Below are 22,358 nucleotides of genomic sequence, written 5' to 3' on the forward strand. Positions count from 1 at the left end.
CGTCTTGATCCAATAATCTTTTTGCCCGTTTTCTGAGAGCCAGTCGGTCTCTCTGTTCCCTGTGCTTTAAATCTCGCTGCCATTCTGTTATTCTGCATTTCAGACTCTCATTCATGCAACTCACCTCCTCCACATCCCCACCTTACCTGGATGCCTCAGCTGAGCCTCCATCTGTGGTGTGTTTCACCATGACTACCAGCTTCTAGTCTCCAGGGATCTTGTCATGCTTCCTACCATTAAACTGCTTTGATTTGGTGCGTCATCAGACTCAGTCTGTGTACTTGAGCTGTATTAAGCTCTATTTATTGAACTCCCAGCAGACAGCGAACTGAAGCGCGCTCACACGATCGAGCAGGGTAACAAATGTGTAATTCTGTCTCGTAGTTTGTAATTTGTCCTGTTTGCTGTTTGTGGTCTCTCGTGTTATCCTCTCCCTTCACAGAGCCGGGTTCTGCTGGAAGCTTTTTCACGTAAAAGGGGAGTTCTTCCCCCCCACTGTCACCAAGTGGGTTTTCCATATAAGCCTGTAGGATCACTACCTTAACATATAAAGAGCTTCGTGGCTGTTCTTGTGAACTGGCAGTATATAAATGAAACTAATTTGAATCTTGATGGCTTAATCAGTTATTAGATGATCACATTTTGAACCCAACAAACTGCTCTCACTGTTGGTCTCTTAGGTTTTACATTAGCTCAAGTCACCCTGAAATGCGAACACGGAACAGCTGAGAAGTTCTTTTGTGCTCATAAAATCTATTTAATGCTCCACAATCTTTGCAGCACGAATCCAAACTGGTATAAAAGCTTTTCTTTGCATATTCAAAAAGACTGCATTCATGGGAAAATGTGACATTATTAAGTTAGTATAATAAATAAATTGTCCCTTAAATGATATGTGATAAGCTACAGTAAATCCAGCCTGATGCTTAAGCAGCTCAGAGAAAATTAGAACGAGGGATTTGGTTTTAGTGTCTTATTTTCATTTATTTGGTGCTTTGAATTGTTAAGAAACAGCTTCAAAATCAAAAAGGTTAGAAAAAGGACCGAGGCAGGATGACAGAAGAGTGGGAAAGGAAAAAGTTGAAAAAGAAATGATTGACTCTGATAAGAAAACACGATCAGTCCAATGAAATGACAAAAGCATACACATCTGTAGACACGGAGCACTTTTCTCTCTTTTTTAAACACGCGTGCTCTTTTCCATCTGTGGATCACAAACATGAACCTGGTGTCAAAAATGAAAACCATCAAGCTCCATATGCTGACATTAACCTTGGGGTTAAATGCAGGGCAGCTGTCATTTCACCGCACCGATCACTGAGCTGACGCTCACTGTGCAAACAGCGCAACACTCTGCTTCTAAAAATACGTCCACACTGTTCAGTGCCCAGAAGTTACATGAGGCACTGCATGTAACATTAACTATTCATTTAGCTGTGAACTGTACATACTGCCATTTATTCAGAACGTCACAATGCATTGAACATTTTTAAAAAATGTCTTTTTAGTTCATAAGTGTGTTTTGTCATTTGTGCAGCTTTAGTCTGTGACCTGTCTTCGTGTCAACACCCTGCAGTGTAGAATGAATAAATACACATAAATGCTGTAACAGTACAGACAGTGCAGAGTGGGTCCACCTGCGACCACTGAATCTCCAGCTAACACGCACGTCTGTGAAGGAAACCTACAGAAACCCTCCAAGCAGGAAGACTCAAACTTTCTGAAAGATAGCAGCAGTGATCTCTGGAGCACCATGCTGCTGCCAAATACAAAACTTGTGCAATGTATGAAATTATTTTCTTTTGATCATAAAACTAATAAGAAATGAATAAAACTAATTTCTTTCTGTTTTTGGTGGAACACAGATTGTGCCTCATATTAAACCTTCAAATGTAGAAGAAATGGTGCAAAAAATGTATCTTTTACAGCATTTGTGTTTCTTTTTGAGCCTTCGGTGCTTTTCAGGAGTATGGTTCTGTTACTTTCAGCTGTTAATCATGAGGTCCAATAATTAGAGAGAAAGTCTGGGTATAGTGGACCTGTAGGGAAGAAAATGACATCCTAATCTAAATTATCTACCAATCAACTCAATAAAAATATGAACCCTAACGCAGTTGAGAGTATATTGTATTTAATGACAGTTTATTGGTAGTTTTGACCAATTTGTCAGCTTAGTTGTTTCTTTACACAAACTTGAAAGGAAGTGGAAATTGCCTCAAGTGTTTGAATTATTCTGCTTGTTGAACTTGTTGGAATAAAGGATTAAAAACGAGCCTCTAGAGCGTTTCACTGACCTGCTGCTACCATCAGCCTGTTTGACTGGTTTCAGAGGGAGCCCTGAAGCCTCGCCTCGAGCCACACAAACTCCCAGCCTCAGATGCTTCAGTGCTTCTCAGGGACATTGTACTGCTACCTTCTGCTATTGAACAGTCATTTTAATTTATTTGGACAAACTTTTTTTTTTTCACAACCTTGCATCAGTCCAGGTGGAGCCAAAATGCCACAAAAGATCTGACCGAACGATCCGGTGAGTTAGGAAAATCTGTCACTTCATAATCATGCATGCACTGTGCAGAAAACCTGCATGAGAGTCGGGTGCTGGGGTCTGACTGACGCTGCAAACAAACAGTAAGCAGGTGACCGAACTCACTGAGGAGCTCACACAGGCTCTACACAAAGTGGGTTTATTTAAGTTCAGACATGAGCCTGATTTCATTCTTTTATGCCTGCAAGTGCTTTTGTTTGTTTGTTTGTTTGTTTGTTTTGGTGCATTTTGCTGTTCAAGTCTTATTGTACCGTTACTATAAATGTGTCGCGTGTGTGCACTTGTACAGTAGGTTTCTCTCTCCATGTGTAGTAATGAAGTGCAGGATTGTGATAATTGTAAATGTCAGCTCTGAGAGCATGTTTATCCAGCAGAGAAGCAAGCAGCTGCTAAAGAGTTCCTCGCACAAACCTGCAGGCTGCTGCACACTGGTGCCTCCCCTGGATTGACACAGGCCGACTCAACAGGAACAAAATAAAATCCACTAAACTCATTTGACTTCATGCTGCAGTTTTTACATAAAGATGCCACCGCTGGGATTCCATAATGACGCGTTGGGTCACCGGCGTCTAATCACCAAACAGATTTTCTCTCACAGTAAATTTTGTTCCATTCTTCCAAACATTCTCTCCTTATTGTAATTACTGTAAAAGTTCAACACAGCCTGTATCGAATGACATCCCTGAACTACCACAGCACAGTCGTGAAGTGAGAAGAAACATCATTCAGTATAGAACGAGTGCAGCAGGGAGCAGGTGGTGCTCAGGGAGCTCCAGCAAGAAAAGAAAACTCAGAGTTTAACTTGGCTCAACACGAGCTGATGTAATGCCAAGCTGACCAATCAAGTGCATGCACGGTCCGATTACTTTCCAACGTATCATCCCTGAGGTAAAACATGAAGTACTAGCTTTAAACACATTATTCTGTTTGTCAGTATGGATTTTAATTGGTACCTGAAGCAACACGCCTCCACCTACACCACCCCTTGAGTGTCTGTAACTCATACTGAACATGGCTCATTTGTTTGTACAGTGAAGACACACACAGTATAATTCTCTTATTCCCTCGCACACACCCACGTGCATATCGAAAGCACTGCTGCTTTAAGACCCACTTGATCAACAGTCTTTAATTATGTTTGTCATCATGCAGCAGTAAAAAACACCAACTCTCCCCACTCCAAACTCTCCGTCTCTGCCCCGGGGCCTACTTGAAACTCTAAAAGATTCACTAATTCCAATTAATTTACTCTCTCTGCCTTTAATTAAAAAACTCTTATGCAAATCGTGACATGCTCTGTAACGCTGATTAATCTGAATTTTGGGGGATTTGTTTTGTTTTGTTTTGTTTTTTTAAAGCTTTTCCAATAATTATGCTAATGTATTAAAATATGTACAGTTGAACTTGGAAGGAAATGAGAAAAGAGGAGGTTTATACCTTATTTAGAAAGAATGAGTCTCAAAACAACTGATCCCAACAGAAAAGCAGATTTCATCAAATTACCTCCTAAACGGTTTTAGCTGCAGAAGAAGAAAAATGCCTCCCAGCACTGCAGATATAAAATATACCCGACTGTGGCATCATCCCACATACAGTACACGAGGGCGACTCAAATCGGATCAGATCTGGAGTGACTAAAAGATGATGACATACAGTATGGTGCAAAAGGCTTTCGGCATGTTCGATGATTGTTATCTCACAACACCATGAGAGGAGGGAGTCTGATAAGCAGGTGACCCCTCAAGGACTCACAGCTATCAAAGTGGGTATATTTAAGTTCAGACATGAGCCTGACTTTTATGCCTGCAGTGCCAGACTCACATGTGTAGTAAGACTGATAATTGTTGCTGTTTAAACAGAGAAGCAGCTGCAGACCTGCACAAGACTGTCCTCCTCTGGAAACAGGAAGCAGGGCCCCAAAGAGCCCAGATCAACATCTCAGGCTCAGTCCAGGATCATACAAGCAGAAGACTCGGAGACGGACTGAATCCACCGAAAAACTGTGGCAACTTCTCCAAGATGCTAACCAAAATGTTGAAAAACAGTGCAGAGCTGGTGCTCTTAAAAGCAAAGCTGGGTTTCCCACAGATTTAGTTTTGATTGCAGTGGCTCACCGTGTGCACGTGTGTGCTGCAAACCAAGCCACATGTGCATGTGGTATGAATAATACAGTTTTTCTCTACTTTGTGACAAAAAACACACTCAATCATTTTGGCCTGCAAGTATTAGCTGTCACATGTGCAGCTTTCATTAGTGAGTCAGACAATAAGGAAACTTTGCCTTGATTTTAAAAACCTGTGGAAGTGTCTGGAACAAAAATGCAGGGCTGACTGAATACTTTTGGCAGTATAATGTATTTTCACTCTCAGCATAAAATATACCCGACTGTGCATCATCCCACATAGGTTTATAAATATCAGATCCCTGTTAGTTCAAATTACCTCCTAACGGTTTTAGCTGCAGAAGAGAAAAATGCCTCCCAGCACTGCAGATATAAAATATACCCGACTGTGGCATCATACAGTACAGTACCACGAGGGCAACTCAAATCGGATCAGCTGGAGTGACTAAAGATGATGACATACAGTATGGTGCAAAAGGGCACGCTCTGGTTAAAATCTTCTTCAGACAGAAAAGAGTCACTAATGACTGAATGAGTAACAGGAGCGAAAGAAAGGCTCAGAGGACAATAAATGCTTTTTGCTGTTGTTATGTTCAACACGACCGCTTTCAGCCCTCAAACTGAACCATGATCCTGGAGTCAGTGAAGGTGTTAGATTCATCGAAAGCGTGAGTGTAACCGAGCCTGAGGTTTTACAGAGGCTCAGTGTAGTGCTGCAGGTTTACACACTTACCCTCTGTTGGTGACGATGGCTTTCTTCAAGTGAACGTAGCTAGCGGGAAAAACTCCCTGGAGAGACACAGACAGAAAAAATAACAGTGAAGAAAGATAATTAATCAGATCACCATAAAGACATGCAGAGTAAAGACTATCCTCTGTGTGCACCAGCGAGACGCTCCTCAATAATTCATGTACGATAATGTGAAAGTTATAATGGAGGCTGATGGCAGGCTAGGCAGGTCGCTTCTTTTCTTTGATTGGAGATCTTACAAAGACAGAAAATGACAGCGAATCCACATTTTTGCAAAGATTTGGCCTTTTAAAGGCACGTGGTCCTAAACGTTTTATCAGCTGTAAAACAGCCTGTTTCAGTTTAAGTGTTGTTCTTAATAAATTGCATGTTCAAAAAACGTTTTGTCCCAATCCCATTTCTTCTTGTTCCATGCTGAAACTCAACTTGAAACCTTGTTAAGATCCAACCATGCAAAATAGGATTCTTTGACATTTTTCAAGTGATCATAAACTTTTGATCAGGGCTGTACAATAAAAGTGTATAATGAAGAAGGACTCTACAGGGTCTGAGGAAGGGTGGGGTTTATACAGGAAACGTTGGGTTCAGCTGTCTCCAACTGTCCTGATGTGGTGGGCTTCTCCACCAACCTGCTGTAGCACAAAATGAACTGCTTGGACTTGCAGCCGTCTCCACTGTGTTAAAGGTCAGTAAAGATCACACTGCAGAGAGATTACATTCATGCAGCGACGTTCCTGGGGCAACACTGATTAGACCAATCAGCTTAAACTGATCAAAACAAATCAGGCTTAGATGATTTTAGTTGGAGTAACACAAAACCAGCAGGCATGAAAGGCAACCAGTGAGGAAAGAGTCCCATGAGAGATTTTAGTATATTCAATTTATTGTCTTTAACTTTAAATTCAAAATTATTATTATTTGTTTTATATTTATTTTATTCGTTTTCAGGTTTACTTTGTAAGCAGTGACAAGCTTGTGCTCTACCTCTGGGGTTAAATTCTCATATGCACGGGCTGCTTTTCAAACTATGTGACACATCGAGTCACTAGAGGCCCTGACCTGAGATGAAGTACATATTAAATTCCTCTTCCCTTCTTTTCAGGGTGTAGCTCTAAGATTAGAAAAGAGAAGATAACAAGTTGGACCATTAAATTATTTGACATATTTATTGGATTTTGACTGATATTGTTCAGAATTGACTGACATGATTATTTTTTTACTGAGTTCTCCTCCTCAGAGCCGGCTGCACCGGCAGTGCACACCACAGTGTGCACCACTCTACTGTTTCACTGTTGAACCAAAGGCAGGTGAAGCATCTTCAGCCTTTCTGTGGAGGTTCTTAAGCAATCTTCAGACTTTTGGTACATCAGACTCAGGATGCTGTGCCCTCTTTCCTTTTCTGCATCTGTGGCCATAGCAACTAAAACCCAACATTTTCTATGAAAACAAGCTTCTGCAAGCTTGGCTTCCCAAAGTGGTTAAAGCACTGAAAATTCACATTTCTAAGTGAAATATTGAGGCCTTCGACATAATTACGAGAGAATCATCATTTAAACCTGCTGGCATCAATTATAAAGACAGGTTACACAATGCAAGGCCCAATCTTTCCCGCGTCCACAAAGAAGGCGAGCGCCATGCACGACAGCTGATCAGTTTATTTTGTAAAGCTTGTCCTAATGGATGGAAACCATGCTGCTCTGGAGCATAGTGACAGAAAGACTGGCACGCTGGTTCTTAGTTCAGTTCCATCACTTACCCAGTTGACTGTCAGTGATGGAGTTATTGTTGCTGCTGTAGCTACGTAGGTATGGAAAGAAACTAGTTAAATATCTGTATAATTGCCTAATCAGTTGCATGAAACAGGCATAACAGATATACAGGCCTATCCTCCAGCAACATCTCTGCTTTTTTAACCTGAACCACAGCTTCTTCCTAGACTGACCAAGTAGTGAGTAAAACAAACAGAACCTCTTGAATAAAGGACTGCTGTCCTCTAGTATTTCAGGCTGGTGTGCTACAGCACCAATGTAAAGCCAGTGTTGGAAATCTGGTGTGGGAATGCATCATTTTGCACCTTGCAGCTTTGCATTCTCACACTCTGGTTTTGCGTTACAGAATCTGATTTGTATAAAAACTCATTCTTCATCTTCAGTAGCCTCAGATTCATCTTCTGTCTTCATCAAGGCCACGACAAACCCGCTGCCTATGATGCAGCGCAGTCGCAGGGTAACAGCATGCATGTGTAACGTGAGGGTTCACTAGATGGTTTGGAATCTCTCTGAATAATTAGGAACAGCAAGATGGAGACGGATAACTTTTTAGCAGCCTCTTTACTCTCAGCACACAGCAACAACCAAAACCCACACTTCCTGTGTGCCGCCCTCATGAATACTTCACTGGCCTCTCAGAAGCCAGGAAATCTCATACTCAGATCAAAACAGGGAAAACAACTAGGTAGATATAACACATACTTATTACTGGTTTGAATATGCATGTCTAAACATTCAAACGTGTAAACATGTAAATATCAAAACACGTAACCACCAAATAGCTACATAACTAGCTTTATAACCTTTGTAAACACCTCTTTGTATATCAAATTAGATTTAAATTTACTTCTACACTTTACACGTGCATGTTATGTGACGCTGATTTCCAGCTTTACTCTGCGGATGCCTTCATTTTTCAAGTGTACAAGTACGCTTCACTTTTTGCAGCGGCGGTGCCGTCTCTTTGAGAGGAAGCTGCTGTGCACGCTCGAGGCTCTCCCATTTTAGTTTTACAAGCTCAAAATGCTGCTTACAGTATTCTCCTATTCTTCTGCAAATGTGGACGTAATGAGCTATTTTGTGTCACAAAATCTTTATATCTTCAGTGACTGGGGAAAATTTTATGTAAATTGCAACTGTAGAAAAAAAACTGTTTAATTTACAAAGTGTGGCTGGAGCTGCAGCAGTCTACTGAGGGAAGGCTTCACACTGTGGGGACTTCATTCATATTCAGCTACATGTTTTAATGGGGAAAGAGCAGAGAAGAAGAAGAGCAGAGTCTATCTGAGGAATGAAAGTGTTCATGCCAGTTTGTGTTTGGGTGGTTTTTGTTAAACATCCTGGTGTACGTGTATTTGTGCATGTGGGTTTGTATCCTGTTTATGCACTTCTTCCCTTGTGCACCAGCCTGCATGCTGATACAGAAAATCTATGTTAAGTATTAGCGTAGAAGCCAAGATGTCTGCTCCTGTGTGTGTGCAGGTCTGTGTCTTATGTGCACTCGGAAAATGAGGCTTCCGGCAGTCGGGAAAGAAAGCCACCCTTTGCTATCATGCATAATAACCCTGCTGTCTCTTAGCTAGCACTTTAGCTGCTTGTTCTTTCAACAGAGATGGATTCTGCTACAGCTGTCAAAAGACCTTTTAGGTCAAATATCACATAGAAAAACACAGCAGACCAGCCTGCTTTTTATTCAAGTCTAAATATGTTTCTGAGCGTGTTACAGAGAGAGGGAGAGAGTTAGGGAGAAACCTATAAAATCAGGAAGAAATGAGAATAACAGGCTGTAGACAAATAGAGTAACTGTGGTCAGCCATGCATGTGACAGGAGCAGCTCAGAGGTGCTGGTCCGGCCTCCTGGGAGCGCGCTCAATTACCTGTCTGCCCAGGGCCATAAACACAAAATGTGCTCTTCACAGTCGCACTGCCTCACGGCTCTGCTCCGCCGCTGCTCATTTAAAAGCCACAGCACTCTGTAGCCTGCTGTCATCGCGCTGTTTAAGGTGATTCATCGCTTTAACCTTTGGATAACATTTACACAAGTATTGCACATTCTGTATTTGAACATGAGTTACAGTAGACCTGTTCAAGTTTTCCTTATTTCCTGTCATATATGTGTGTTGTGAACGTGCTGTAGTGAACGCAGTAATCAGATTACAGCTACAATTATGTCATTACAGAGGTTCTCAGTTATCTCCATGCTGGGCGGATAGAAAGAAAAATTATTATTTCTTTCTGCGTCTTCACGGTAAAGTCAGCTGATTTCAGTTTGTGTTGCTCTAAAGTGTCTTTGTGCTGTTTTCCAGCTTTGCTTTGTGTGTTTTGTGTTTATACATGAAACCTAATGTAATAAATCCTTTGTAATAAAGGAGAAAATAGATCAGAGTGACAGTGACTGACTCAACCCGCTCAGGCTACGTCCACACTAGCCCGGATAGATTTGAAAATGGTGTTTTCGTCTGAAAACGCTCCGCGTCCACACTAGCGTTTTCAGTCGTTTTCACAGAGGTGTGCGTTTTCGAGAGCGTTTCCAAAACGCTGCGTTTTTCCTTGAGGAAAACGCCGTCTCAGTGTGGACGGGAGGTCAAAACGGAGAGAAAATGATGCGTTTTCAAACGAAAACGTGTTAGTGTGGACGTAGCCTCAGATGTGGACCTCTGCCAGTGTCAGCAGCATTTTACCACCTGTGCTGAGGTCAGTGCTCGCTCTCTGTTTGCTGTCTCACCTTCACATGATGCTCATGATGCTAAACAGAAAACTCCTCTGTCTGTGCCCCACTTTGATGTGACAGCAAACCAACAGGATGGAAACAGCAGACATGCATCAGGAAGGACGAAGCACACGTGCACACACAGACTCACACGAGGCCTTCGAGCCAGGCATCATCAGAGGAGAACCTGAGCTGTTCTGAAGGCACTGACCTGTTAACAGCCATTCACTGTCACAGCTAACTAGGCAGAGAGAGCAACAAGGTTTTCTGTATGTCTATATGTGTGTGTGTGTGTGTGTGTGTGTGGCCCAGTGTCAAAGTGTTGTCCTTAATTTAGCTGATGGCGCTGAAGCACCGGTCCACTTAAAAAGGTCATCTTGTTACAGAGACAGAAAGAAAAAGAGACAGACGAGACGAGAAGTGTTAAAAATAAAGGAATGCAAAGGCAGACGATCAGAGAGGGAGACGAGAGGATAACAAGGAAACGGAGGCACAGAGACGAGCAACGGGGGAAACACAAGGAAGGCGAGCGAGGCTGCAGGAAAAATGTCATCCTCTCAAAAATAACACAGCACGCCTCCGGCCCAGTCGGCTGCAAATACTGTACGTCACCCCGTGTTGACCCGTGCTCTGAGTGCCTTCCAGAGGCCAATAGGAGGAATCTAAAACATCAGGTATAAGAAACTAAAAGAAAGGGAAACAGCGGACGAGACATTAGACATAATCACCTTACTTCACAGATATTTACAGCTCAGCCACACAGGAGCCAATTCTGTGCTTCCCACCGATGTCCAGGAGACAAATCCGAGCACATACAAATAATGGTTGATTATCCTAAACAGCACAAGCGCCACAGTGTTCTATTGTCCATATTTGTGTGTGCAATTGTGTGTAAATGTGCATGTTTATGCAAACAATGTTGGCTTATATCCCCATCTATACACGCGTGTACAAAGAGGGCTTATTTATGAGGCTGCTCAAGATGTTCTGCGTGAAAAATAACTTGGATGTGACACATTTAATTTCATGGTTTGTTGCCTATATATGATTTAGCCTTGCTCAAGTGCTTCCATCTCACTGACGATTTAAAAAGAGCTAATGTGAGCCTTCGTGTAGTAAAGTTTAGCTGGTTCACAGCACTGTGATTGAGCCCTTCTTTTTTTAACTTGGCAAGAACAACTGTAACTTTCTGCTAACACAAAATTACTCCACTAAAGAAATGCACGTTTAAAGCTTCTTACAAATGAGAAAAAAGGTACACAAAAACATTTAAAGTTCCATGTTTCTTCATGTGTTTCTGATGCGAGGTCTGCATGAGGTCTGAGACTGCAGACAGCTCCATCAAGTTTAAATGAAGTCAGAGAGACGGGAACCAGAAATCAGTCGTGTCTCTAAAGTTTAATATGGGGTTTTCTTTTCACTGCTGCTGTAAATTATTCAGCATCTCACCATCTACAACACTCGATCCTTGTTTCCTAATGGACAGTCTGACTTCTCAGACTTTCATTGTAAAACAGTTTGGACCTCCTCCTCTCTGACTTCGTGCTTTCTGCTCAGAACACTGACGGATGCTCACGTTAAGCCATGTATATGTTTAAAGTGAGTGACTGAAACCCTGTGTGGACTAGAGGAGCTAGAAAGTAATATCCTCTCTACATCTAAATGATTTGAAGGAAGGCTTCTTTCAAATCGACCCCACATGTCTTGTGTAATTTGGCATGCTTTAACCTTTTCTCCCTCTTTCTCTCCCTCGAGCTTGGCTTCCACTGAGACCATTTCTTTCGAGTGAACAGCAGAGGGATCAGCTGAAGGTCCAGATGTATGTCTCTGGTACTGTTCACTTGCTGCAGACTGTCATCCTTTTGTCCACCACTTGTCCAGTTTCCTCAGATTGTTTTAAGCAGTCGCTGCACAGCATGCAGAGATGTGCCCAGTTAACTAACAGCTCTTTGAGAATCACCTGGTTAGTGTAAAAACACTATTTTATGTCAAACTGTGTAATCTTTGGTATTTTTAACAGATTCAAACAAAGAAATTAGAACAAATGACGTTTTTGTGACAGGCTAATGGTAAAAAAGTGCCTAAAGATACAATTTAAAACTGGTTCTTTGCTAAGCTGCCTGTTATGTGTAGACACATCATCGCTTTGGTGATGAGGCTGAACAAATTAAAACAAGCATTCCTCTGAAAATGATCAGGTACAAAGAAATGAGTGAAGGAACATCCAAAGAAAAACTTTGCAAGACCTGCAGAGAGGCTGCAGACGTTTTGTATGATAGTTGGGATCATGGAAGCTCGAAACTTTTGCACAGGACTGTACGTCTTTTGTCCGTGCGCTGTCCCGGGCAAAACAACAAAACAACAAAGCCTGAAAGATGTTTCTGACCTTATTCTCTTGGTTGTGCCAGAAACTTCTGCTCTGTTTCCATATTTCTGTGCAAACTTTAAAGAGCAAACAAAGAAAAGTCTCATATTCATCCTCCTCGGGGTGCAAACTTCTAACAACAAACAGCAGACTTGTAAAACTTTTAATCAAAGATGAGCAACTTTACACAAAACTCAAACTAACACATCCATAGGCTGGAACGAGTTGGAGGAAATGTACAGACTTGTACAAACTCCCGGACCGTACCCAGCAGTGACCTCTGTAACCTGCTGATGTTTGCTCTTAATAAAACAGTCTGGGCCTAACATCATCCCTCCAGACTCTCCTCTGCAGCTCTTTTCTTTCTCTTTGTTAGACTGCTAAATAATCGATGGTCTTTGTAACTGTGCTGCTGACCAGCGGTGAAAGCGCTCTGGGTCATAAATGTTTTAATTCTGCAGGTCTGGAAGCAGCCAGCTCCCTCTCCTCTTCCTCACTTCCCACCCAAAAAACATGCTGACGTATCATTTCTGCCTGAGATGAGATTACTTTGTGGCGTCCGCATTAAGGAAAACTGAGTGAAAATATGCTGAGACAACCTGAGGAACAGACGAACTGTTCAACACCTCTTTACTACAATCAGACTTTATAAATGGAATTTCAATTTGTGCCAAAGGAGCTGTCAGAGGTGAAGATCATTCAGGGTCAGCTCACCTCTGAAGGTGGAGACGCGGCTGTACGTTAGTATGGAAACACAATATGTTGGCGTCTACGCTACAAGTCAAGCTGTTAGAAACTGATGAATCAGCAGTTTCATTCACTAAAGCCGCTGCCTTAACACACTTGATGCTGTTGCTTCTTAAATCATACACAAGTAAGTAAACCTGTAGGAGGAAAATGGTGGACAGCATGGAGAGCTGCCCTCTGCTTTTTTTCTGTACTTTTTAATCAGATATTTGTATAAATCAAAGATAATTGACTTGCACTGACTATCACAGACTTTCTGTATTATAGCTGTAATCTTAGTCAATCGTGTTATTATAACTCTGTGACTCTCAGCCAGCAGTTCAACAACCTCTAACATTTTATATGAGATTAGAATCACACGGCTCGCGTGTCATGTGTGCGTCACTCCTGTGGCGTCACGTTCATTTTTGTCAGCTGTGTCTCCAGGTGTTTCCACTCATTACCCTCCTGTGTATTTGAGTCCTCTGTGTCCTTCTGTTCCTGGTCGGGTCGTCTGTTGTGGTCGTGCAGGGTTATGACTAACTATCTTCATAGTTAGTCAGAGTTTTACCCAGTTTAGGTTTCAGTTTAGTTTCGCCCTTGTTTCACCTTCTTTTTCTGTTTTCTGTATCAGCCACAATAAAGGTTCACTTATTGTTAAACCTTAGTTCGTTCAGTGTTCATGGGTTTAAGAAGCCACAGTGCCTGAAATGAGCTCAGATAACTGAGAGTCTGCTCACAACACCCACTGAAAGAGCTTCTACAAGTCAGAGCTACATGCGAGAGACACTCGTAGTTCAGCAGTTGAAGCATCAGTGTGAAAGGAATGAAACGTTAGAGTGCAGCATGAAGTGAAAGAAAGTCCTTACTGATCCGTACAAACTGAGCAGTGGGTGGTGAACATATATTAATAAAACACTTTAAAAGTCGACATATTGAGTTTGAAGCACCTGTGAACTTGCACGACAGTCAGCCGAGCGCGCCGCTATGAAGCGCTGCAAAAGTTCATGTCGGAGCTGAAAACATTAGCACACTGTGCCATTCTGAATGTACCGGGTTCAACTTTTTAGCTCATTTCGCACACTCATCTCAACACGACCTCTTAGCATCAGTGGGTGAGATGATGCTCCTGGCTCATCAGTTACACAGGAAATGTTTTTACACGGTTAAAATACTTTTTAAGATCCTTCTTTTTGTTTCAGCTCAGCTCAGCTGGTCCTTTGCTCTCTTGGACATTTTTTTCTTCCTCATTCTTTTCGTGCCATCATACAGCACACACTCTCTGCCTTTTGTTTCCAGCTCACTGCTCTGCTGCTGTACACCAATTACAGTCTCTTTTGTTTCATTCTTATCACACCTGCCGATGAGCTTTGGATAATCCGTGTTTCATTGTCTTCCAGTCATTTCTGCAACAATCTGAAAGCTAGAAAAGACTGCAGCTGTGATTCACTCTCCTGTCTCCTCTTTCAGCCTGCTGTGCCGTTCCTCTATTGTCCTGAAGGAGTTTATCTGCTAAACTTAACCCTAACACACCCATTTATTCGGCTCTATTATGAGCCCCTGCGTTGCATCAGGCCCCTTTTCATGATCCCTGTTTCAAGGGGGAAAAGAGGAAAAAAAGGAGGATGGTGCAATTCCCGCACTGAGCTCCGTGCAGCATCATAAAGCACTCTGCTCTATAATTTCACACAGCAGCTCTGATAGGCTCGGATGATAAAATAACAGTGATTACATCACAATTGCAGAACTGTACATCTACCGCCTTTGTTGTTACTTGATTCTTTTGATTCTTGAACAATGAATGTCTTTCTAAATATTCTGAGGAGGAGAGATTTCCACTGCAGCGAGTCGGTGCGACGAGCTTCAGGAAGGTGAGAGCAGACAAAGGTCTCTCGCTCTCTTTATGTAAGACTGTTTAAACAGTGCAGGTCGTCCTGCTGGAATTCAAATTTCAGCTCACGGCCGATATTTCAGGAAGACGGCCGCATCTAGTTTGACTTGGCGGTTATGTGACCTGACAGCAAGGTCCAAAAGAAGCACAAGGTCTGAGTGACAATAAACAAACACATCAGTTTTCCACCTGAATCCTTCCTGCTGCTTTTCATCACATTTCAGTTGGAGTCGCTGCGTTTTGACTGAAACGTCTCCAGGCACTGTTTTGCTTCCGTAGCTGCGGCTCATCAGCCTCTCAGCCCACTCTGACTCAGACGAGCTCTTCAAAGCAAGTTTCTATTCACTGGGCAAATTACATTAACTGGCCCAGTGTGATCAATCAACTACAAATCAAAGCTGATTAGAAAACATCACATCTGTTCTGAAAGAGGAACAGCTCGCCTCGCCCTCAGCCCGAGCGCTCATTTATTCACACTTTACATCTCTCCGGTGATAAAATCCGTCACTGGATAACGGCAGGTTCGTCTTATATTTGTTGACTGGATGATTACACGTTCACAGGCACCGGTGTAAACACAGGCTTCCACAGAGAGTGTGGTATGTTGTTGGTGCTGCAGCTTCAGGGCCCGAGTTTTTGTTGCAGTGCAACGAGCCGGCAAAGACAGCTCTGACCGTTTGATATTTTCCTGACCTTGAAATCCGCCTGAAGCATCTGCGTGGTATTTTGGTGCCCAGCACGAAGGGCAGGGTGCAGCGCTGGGAGGAGAAGTCCAAACAGGTGGAAGGTTGGTTCAAATGAAGAGGCACAAAGCTGTTGGTATTTTGGTGGAAAAATCCATCTTAGACTACGCGGGCGAGTCAACCTGCTAAACTAAAAAGTAAATAATGCATTTTAAGTGAATCCCTTCACAGCAGGCAGGATTTAAAACTGCATCAGAAATATGGCAGTTCTAGCTCGAACATCTGTAAACGGATTGATCTGGAAATCGTGCAGCTGCTTTATATTGTTTGAAACTGTTTTCTCTCACTTCATTAAATCTTTGCAGCTATCTAAATATGAATATATGCTGTAAGAAGCAGTTTGCCATGTTGCCACAGTCATTTACTGCATTTAACCTTTATGAAATCATACGCCAGCAGACCAAAAGATCCAATAATCCTACAAACGTCACTTTATGAAGGGCTGATAATTTGTGTGTCATTGCCTCCTTTGCAAATTTCATTTTAGGAAAAGTGGAATTTTATGTTTGTGCTCATGAGAGCGAATGCTGCTGTGTCACATTTTACAGTATGAAGTGAGATACAGAGGAATTAAAGCAGAAACAGCTCAGACTGGTGCAGTCACATAAACAGCTCCATCAACATTTATGACTTAATTTTGTACCAATCGTACAAGCCGAATAAAACCTGGCACCCTCTGCCTCTGGGATCAGATCCGAGGCGCATAAATTTCCGAAGCAGCGTTTTCCTGGTGGCTGAGCTGTTGTCAGTGCTGCATCTCTGCGCCTGTCCTAACTGTTGAGTCCACATTATGCTGCGGTGCGGTTTTAAAAAATACATTTAATAGGTTTTTTTTCAAGATTTTTGGCTTCAATTTCTATTTAATAAAAAAACTGGACACTGTTCACTTCTTTGTAAATAACTGTTTCCCCCACTGAACGAGCTAGCTGATGCAGTCGAGGACAATGTGCTGCGCACTGATGAAGGCCAGCATGTGTGCGTTTGTTCACACGTGCACTGCACTCTTGAACTTAACTTAACTTTCAGGACTCGCTGTGTGTAACGTCTTTGCTCTCTCAGAGAGAAAACAGTCATGACGAGTGACCGTGAGTCCAAAACGTCTGCCGTCATCTTTGCTCAGAGTTATTAGAGATACAAAGCAAAGTAAATGATAATGCATGTGGCAGGAACGAGCGAGCAAGATGTGGAACGTGTTTTACTGATATTTAATGTTTAATCTCTACTTTTATCTTCTTCCCTCGATTTAAAAGCATCTCAATGAAACTTTTCCAATAGTGAAAGTTTGATGACCTTAAAAACTGTTTAATTTAGGTCAATTCAATAATTTATTAAGCTGAAAGGAATAACTGAATATGAATGTGAGCATCAGCCTGGGGTTCTTTGGTTTTAAACCAGGCCAAATGTCAACATCTGAGTTCACAGATACAGTTTCTCGTTGTTTTCCTGACTTCACTTGAAAGATGACTCTGACTGTTTCACAGTCCAGCAGCAGCTCCTGCAGCCAGACAGTGAAGGAGCATACATATTTGGACTGTGCCGGGTGTAATCTCCATGCATTGTTCCCTGCACTGAGAATCCTTTTATGTCAGCTGATTTAGGCTGCAGTGAGGAGCTCTGCATCCCAGTGTGATCTAGAAGAAAACAGCAAAACCAAACTTCCTCCCATCTCCTCTTCTCTTTGTTTTTTATCCTACAGCTGCTCAGTAGCTCTGACCTAATGCTCTAAATATTAAAGGTCAGCTAAATCCACAGAGGCCCACAGAGTTCCCACCTGCTGCACAGTGTAAAACACTGTGGTGTAAAGATCACAGGAATATAAAGGACAGCAGTGTCACTGCATTTTTCCACACTGACAGAACTTCCTGGTGATATTTTACATGTTTCTGTGTTTGGTATGAAAAAAGATCACATGACATGTGAGAATTTACAAACTGCAGTCAGGTTCACTCAGCAGTCCTGTAGTTTAATAAATGTAGGCTGTAGTGACGGCCTCTGTTTCCCATCATGCATCTGATGGACTGAGCAGTCTGTTTAGATTTTCTGTTTTATGTTCCTTTTACTTAATGTTTGTGCTGCTGAATCTTATATGAACTGAAGTGTGGCTGAATTAAATTTACAGAAGTTCTTCTTTTTTAATATTATGGATCCTTTTTCACTTTCCATGACTTTTGCTGTGATGACCACTGATGCTAATAACTACTGGCTGACTGAAAAATCTCCAAATTATGAATCATATTTAATCTTGCACATACTAAAGAGATAATCTGTGTAAAACCAAAGAAATCAAAATGCTGTCTGTATTAAAAATGCATAAATGTATTTATTTTAAACTGGAGCTTTAATGTGTGCCTTGAAAGCAGAGTATAGAAGCATCGGAGATATCAAGCACAGCTCAGACTTCTTAAAGAATATTATAAACATATTTGTATATGATTTATTTAAAATGTTTGTCTGGCACACAGAGTGCTGTCACTCTTTGATGTGAATGCTGACGAACCAAAGAAGCTCCAAAGCTCACCAACATTTTAAAGATGAGAGTGTACAATGACAACGATGTCTTCATTTACAAATGACACGTTTTGGATTGTTGCAGAGAGCAGCAGAGGGCAGAACATGAGAGCAGAGAGTCAAACTGAGCTGTTTTTAAATGGACTCGTGACCAGACTGATGCACAGCGAGCGCAGGCCCAGAAGCCTCTCCCACTGTCAGTCTGGGTTTGGGTTTTTCCTGAAAAAAATACCTTGATTGTTTTAATCTCTGCTGTGGAGGGTGACCGGACAGGCAATCACACACACACACACACACACACACACACACACACACACACACACACACACACACACACTCACTGCATTTTCATATCTTTGTGGGGACATCTCATTGACACAATGCTTTCTCTAGCCTAACTGTAACCCTGACACTAAAACCACATTTTGAGTCTCAAAAATGGCTTCAAACTAGTGGGGACCAGGATTTTGTCCCCATAAGGGCTGTTGGTCTCCACAAGTATAGCATAACTTCCAATTATTGGTCCCTGAATACACGCCCACACACACACATATCAATGAGTCCTGAGCGTGAGGGACTCAGGTGTAAAAATGGCAGTACTGTCATTCCTAAATGGTGAATTAAAGCTGAAAGTCTGGACTTCAGCCACGTGTTGACTGTTCGACTGAAATCCCCTGCAGTGGTGTTCAGAGGCAAAGTGAGGAAAAAAGGGGTCATTGTCTAAAAACAATAAACCAAACTGTAATAATTTACGACAGACTAAATTTCCAACAAGATCCCTGTAGATTAAAATACTACAGATTTAATCATATCGCTAACAAATAAAAGAAAATCAGACATTTTTTACAAAGAGCGATCCACAGCAGCTCTCAGATCAGAGCTTTGAGAAACGGTGCTTTCACTGAGTGCGAGCTGCCCTCTCGGTGGCCCTGACGGCTGCGGTAATCTGAACACTGATGAACCTCAGCGTGTGAAGTTTTCTACAGTGCAGCTGGATTAGAGCAGACTCTGAGCAGGAAGGCATTTCCTCCGCGAGACACAGCGATTCGTTTCAACCAGCAAGCCCATTGTGGAGAAACCAGGTGATTAGGGTGGAACTAACAGGATTGGGCTGATGCCTCTCTGCTGGGAGAGAGAGAGCGAAAACACACGAGACAACACACACACACAGAAACCATCACACAGCACAACAAGGCACGCAAAGATGGGAATGCATGCGAGTGGGCTCGATCACATGTTGGCTCTTTGAGCTCGTGTCACACAGATTTGCACTAAACTCACACATAATGAATTTCCGGACGTTAGAGTCAGTGTACACAGAATTTAGCCACATTCAGGCTTCCTGTAACTGTCAGCGATGATCTGCTGCCATCCAGATGATTTCTGCGCTCTCACAAAAGCTACACCACATCCTGTACACCGTTAACACAACCAAAGCTTTTACTACTGGTAGCGTTTAACTACAATTAGATCAGACAAACTATCAGCCAAATTCCACTGTAAGTCACTATTGTGTCACCAAAAAAATCTGTAAACCCATCTGTAGTGTCTTGCAGTGGGATGGTGGGAGTGGATGCTCTGGGTTGAAGGGCGGGGCTTGTTCAGGTGCATGGGACGGTTTTTTAGTCAAACTAATCGGCACCTCAGCTACCAGTGATTGTAACGTTGTAACTGCTTCCGTTTCTCAGTAGCCGTGTACAGAAATATTCAAATACTTCTTAGTTGATGGGTTTTATTTTTGTGATACAATCACTGCCTGGGTGTCTGACATCGCTCAGACTCACAGCAGTGATCATCAGGCTTCAGTTCATCTAAATGTTGCCATCGTGGCAACTTCCTCACATTTAATGACTTTTTGTTTCCAGCACCCAGAACAATCTTCGGACAGTGCTGCATCACAGTGGGAGGTCTGCTGCTCTGTCTGAGCTGCTGCACTCAGACAGAGGCAGTGTGTGAGAGAGAAACGTAAGAAAAAGCGAATTACTCTTGAATCACAGCACAGCATCATCTTTAACTTATGTGTGTGTGCAGTTGTCCACACTGAGGTTATATAAAATCCAACTTTCTTGCTTAGACTGCCCACAGGCTGGATGTTTTCTCTCACTTCTAGTGTTTGCTCAAATGTGCCATCACTTCTTCTTCTCCAGCTACCTACTCTTCTACCACAAGGATGACATAACCAGAGGCCAGAGGTTCAGGTTTAGCTAAGCATGACACCCATTTCTACTGTGACTGACTGAAGGAGTCTGTACTCTACAAAAGCTGCAAACATGCTAAAGCCAGCGCCTGTGAATACTATATGTTACACTCAGTTTAGTTGCAAGAAATGAACAAATATGTGCGTAAGGCTGTGGGTGGTCTGCTGCAGCATTTTGGATGACTGATAACTAAAAAACATGCATACATGGCAAACGTATGTATGCAGTATGTCTGCTGTTTAACATTAACAGTGCATTCACACGTCAGTTAACAGAAACATCTGGTAGTTTGGTTCTGTTGTGGGAAAGCAGCAGCATGGGCCCCCTGCAGGACAGAGCAGGTATCAGCTATGACTACAACCAGCAAGAAAGGAAGGGGCTGTGGTGGAGGTGGGTTGCAAAGCAGCTTGCATCAGTCGTTCCGCTAACCTAACATGTCTGCAGATTAGCTATGTGACATGAATGACATGAATGACAAATCAAATCAAATACTGTTACAGGGGCAGCGGTTTTCTGCTTCCTGTTGCTTTGCTCTTGAGGAAAACAGTCTGGATTTCAGAGCCTCTGATTCTTTAAAAGTTGAGTAAAAACATGAACAAATATTTAAAAGAACAGTGTTTTGGATTCTGACGCGTCTGTTTTTTTCCATTTTGCTCTTCCTGGCTTCAGTGGCAACAAAACTAAGAATCGGTGTACAGATGCAGGTCTTTGATAAGTAGCGCTCTACTGCAGGCTTCCTAGATCACTGATATTTGCATGAGGAAGCCTGACCTTCAACTTTTTCTTCCTTATTATGCCTGCTGTGCTGAATCCTATTGCCCTTGCTGCAACCCACAGATTTGAATGGTGGTGCATCGCCCACAGCCAAACTGGTCCATGGCAAGTCAAGGCAAAGCTTCCCTGGAGATGCAACCTCTCAACGAGATCTGATTTTTACTGGCACTCTGGCTTATTTCACAGATTCAACCATAAAATTTAATGTGCACCTGAGGTGCTTTTTAAAACTTACCCTACGTATGACTTATTTAAGGGGAACCACAAACCGATAGGATCCTCGGAGCACTGCGACACAGTCACTGTGAAGAAAACCGGAGATTTTCAAACCTCACTCTGTGGTTTAACAGCCAGATCTGCAGCAGAGAGAAGAATGGTCCTTCTGCTCCATTTATCAGCTGCTGGGGAGCATCATGGAACTGACATCACAGAATTACAGCGCAGTGCCCGATCGTATATCAAGCACCACACAACGGCCCAGTCTAGACTGGTCTGCCATAAGGAAGGATTATATAGATATAACATAATGTACATCTTATTTGAAATAAAATGTGGAATACATAACTGTTAATATGACACGCTCTTATGGAAATCTCACTTTTTGGCTCTGCTTATCGTTAGTAAGAATGAGTGAAATGACTCATTAGCATCAATGCTCCTAAAATGTTCATTCTGATTAGTTCTGTGAAGTTTCTCTGTAAAATACTTTGAAGATATTTTTTCCCACTATCTAAAACATCACATTTACCACTATGTAGCAAGCAGTGAGCTTCATGTCACCAATGAGTCACACAAGAAACAGAAATGGATTTATTATTGAAATGAAGCAAAACTCAGAAGCTACGTAATGCAGTCAGCTCGAGCTGCACTGCTGCTCCTCTCTCTCTCTCTCTCTCTCACACACACACACACACACACACACTCTCTCTCTCTCTCTCTCTCTCTCTCTCTCTCTCTCTCTTCCAATTTGCTGGTCTATTAAAGCGGCAGGATTTTATATGTCTCGCTCTGTCCCGTCAGTGCTGCTGCCGTTTCATTCCCTCCACCATCCCAACATCCACCTGTAGAGGAACATTTACTCATCACTCCCGAATTTCTATACGACGTGTTTGTAGGATGTGATAGGCTGAGAGCTTATAGATGTATTCTGCTACAGTAATAAGTCATTTCAAACATGAGTTGTCTGACTGAAACACCGTGCCTCTGACTCATATTTGTTAAAAAATGCAGCTCATCACATTTCAACCTTGGCTGAG

General features: G+C 42.3%; 1 pseudogene; it reads right to left on the reverse strand.

Annotated features, from left to right (window-relative positions):
* LOC116317057 overlaps positions 1 to 22,358 on the reverse strand; it is a 243,643-nt pseudogene that overhangs the window by 124,940 nt on the left and 96,345 nt on the right.

Source organism: Oreochromis aureus, linkage group 5 (assembly GCF_013358895.1).
Source record: "Oreochromis aureus strain Israel breed Guangdong linkage group 5, ZZ_aureus, whole genome shotgun sequence".
Taxonomy (NCBI): domain Eukaryota; kingdom Metazoa; phylum Chordata; class Actinopteri; order Cichliformes; family Cichlidae; genus Oreochromis; species Oreochromis aureus.